Below are 3,538 nucleotides of genomic sequence, written 5' to 3' on the forward strand. Positions count from 1 at the left end.
GGTAAAGGTGGGAGGGGGTTACGGTCAAATAAGTTTGGGACATCATGCAAATAATGCAGCACCTTTTGGGGCACCTGGGTGGCTCAGTCACATAAGTGTCCAACTTTGGCTCAGGTCATGATCTCGCGGTTTGTGGGTTCGAGACCCGCGTCCGACTCTGTGTTGACAGCTCAGAGCCTGGAGCCTGCTTCTGATTCTGTGTCTCCCTCTCTCTCTGCCCCTCCCCCACTCATGCTCTGTCTCTGTCTCTCAAAAAATAAAAAAATGTTAAAAAAAAAAAGATTAAAAAAATGTGGCACCTTCTTAGAAAGCCCCAAAATATATTAAAGGCACAGAGAATGCCTGTAGTCAAGAATTGTGTTTCATGATTGAATCCCCTATTTCCCCTCAAAATTTTTAGTCATGAAGACTTCTAAAGTAATACCTATTTATAATTCTCTTGTGGAAATATCAAGGCACAAACTTTGAGAAACACAGTATATCACAGTGGAAGTAGAAACTCAGTGAATAAAAAGGAAAGAATAGGATTTCTATCATCTCCATCTCCTACCTCCTGAGCAATGCGGCTCTTGCCCTGGGATCCAAAATCATACTTCTGCTTTTTTCCATCCTGATGAACATTCTAGCTGAAAATGGTCTGTAGTACCAGAGTAGCAAATGTTAGGTGTTCTGCAAAAGTTTGTTGAATGAATTAATGATTGAATGAAATGAGAAAATCCCAGTAGAGCACTTAGCACAACGTGTAACCCGGAGTAAGTAGCAATAAATACTATTATTACTACTCATCATGATCTTTGGTTTAGAGGAAACAGAAAAACTCAAAACTTGTTGTTGGCCACTTTCAAAATAACTTCAAGACTTAGGCTCTGTCCCCAGCTAACATACATTGTCTGAAAGAGAACCAGCTGATTATGCTACAATAAAATAACCTTCCACACAGAGAAGACTTACATGGAAATGTATCAAAATCACAGACAAAAATGTTTGCTTATAGTCACACACAACAAATGGCATGTTTTTACAAGGAAGAAATAAGCTGGGTAAAAAAAAAAAATCTGTTCTGTGATCCTTTTTAAAAGGAAGAGCTAATATGTTATTGAGAGTTTTGCTTTATATTTTATAATATGCTTATCATAGTTGTGGTTGCAGTAAAAGTATAAAACATGAAGAGGTGAAGTGATTTATGTCACTTGTGCTCCTTTCTGGACTTATGAAACAGAATGGAAACTATAACAAACTGCAATTATTAAGGTTATGTGGATCAACTTCCTTAGGAGGAATTTATCTTGTCTAAAAATTTCAAGTGTTTCCTAATTTAGTAATGTACTGGAGTATGTTTCTTACTGAACACTACTAACTAATCACATCAAATCTTTTGAAAGAAAATTGGTTTTCCTGTCCATGGTATATCACGAAAGCATTAAGAATAGGGCTCTGCTTTTTTTTGAGCATTTTCTGTGATTTATTTTTTTTTTTAATTTTTTTTTTAACATTTATTTATTTTTGAGACAGAGAGAGACAGAGCATGAACGGGGGAGGGTCAGAGAGAGGGAGACACAGAATCTGAAACAGGCTCCAGGCTCTGAGCTGTCAGCCCAGAGCCCAACGCGGGGCTCGAACTCACGGACCGCGAGATCATGACCTGAGCCGAAGTCAGCCGCTTAACCAACTGAGCCACCCAGGAGCCCCGAGCATTTTCTGTGATTTAAAACACAGAAATAGATTTTATTTTTGTATTTATGATCACATTAATGAAAGTTAAAGTGGTCAGTTATTTGGAAAAGAAAATGCTGGAATCAAATAAAAATGTTACTTACTTCAAATACATTTACTTTCATTTTATTGAGTTTTAGGAATGTATCTGACATTAAGTACCGGTATCTGGCCAAAGTAACAAGCTCTGATCTGGTGTAGCTTAAACAAGGAAAATCTGTACAACTTCACATACCAGGAGGTACAGAGGAAGATAAAGCCCCTGGTTTGGCTGATTCAGGTGCTCAATGTGATCAAAAGCTTGGGCTCTCCCCCTCTCTCTGTTCTGCCATCTACATACTGCCTTTTTGCTGAGGCTGGCTCTGTCCTCATGGTAGTAAGATGGCTGCCAGCAACTAATAATCGTTCATTATTCATCTGCAACAGAAGAAAGTAAATCCCCAACCAAGGAGTATGAATCATTGCTTTTAGTCAGATTGGACCAACTCACTACACTCGCCCAGCCCCAGAACAGAGGAATGACACTGATTGTCCTCAACCAGTGATTCTTAAACTAGTCCCCAGATCAACAGTTGACACTTCTGAGAATGTGGAACTCTGTAGAAATGCAAATTCTTATACTTCACTCCAGCTTTACTGAATCAGAAATGCTGGAGATGGGGTCCAGTGATGAGTTTTAACAAGCCTTCCATGTACTATACATCTTCCATATAGTCCACGTCCACTGCCTTAAACTCTATAGAATTCTCCCCTAGAGATGAGAAAGGGGTGGACACCTGAACCAATTTGGGGTTGTGTTAGGAAGGAGGAAGAGGAAGATAGGTCTTTTCAGATACTAATAGTATCCGTATCCGGGGTGTTTTAAGAAAAGATCTCAAGTAGTTTCTTATATTTCAAACATTCTGTTCCCTCGGGTTTGAGAAATGTGGTCATCATTAAGATAACTCAGACACTTTCTTAACATCCTCTTGTGAATGTGCTACATCTTGGAAAGACAACAAGGATAAACAGGACTCCAAAGAGTGGAGTTCCAATACTAGTTTTGCCTCTGATGAACTTTATGTCCTTGAGAAATTCACTGAGACTCAGAACCCCAGCTTTTACTTCTTTAAAGGTATAGGAATGGGGGTCTTTAAATTCCTGAAAATGAAAACAATTGTAGCTAGAATTTATTGAACACTTATGTGTCATGCACTGCCAATGATTTTATTTAACACACTTATCATTTAATCCTAAGAATACCCCCTATGAACTATATAACTTGCCCAAACTCCAGACTGCTGAATAAAGAATCTGGGCTTCAAGTCTATCTGACCCCACAGTTGTTTTGCTAAGCCACTACTCATAACAGTTTCACTTTCATATGGTTTAGTTCATTGTGCTTTTTAAGAAAGATGCAGTTCAGTATAATGAAAAGAATGTGGACTTCGAATTCAGGCTGTAATTTGAATCTTGGCTTCACCATTCTCCTGATCTACAACTTTGGGAAAGCTTCTCTGAAACTTTAATTTATAATCTGCAAGGTAACATTTTTCATGACATTTGTAAGGACTGAAGGAGTAATACATATCATAGTGCTGAGCACCATGCCTGGACTACAATAAGTATTCAACAAATGTTCATTTTCTCCCCTGCCACTGTTTGATAGAAAGTGTTATTTGCTGAATGAGAGGGAAATATTTTGGAACATACCTTTACTCTTTTTTTATTTCCCCCAATATTTTCATTCACAAGTGACCTTACTAATAATATTAAGTAGCACCAAGAATGGAAAAATTCTGTCTGTGATGTCTTGACTAAAACTTTTCTAAATATAAGAACCCAG

The sequence above is a fragment of the Panthera tigris genome, chromosome A2 (genome assembly GCF_018350195.1).
Source record: "Panthera tigris isolate Pti1 chromosome A2, P.tigris_Pti1_mat1.1, whole genome shotgun sequence".
NCBI classification, from domain to species: Eukaryota; Metazoa; Chordata; class Mammalia; order Carnivora; family Felidae; genus Panthera; species Panthera tigris.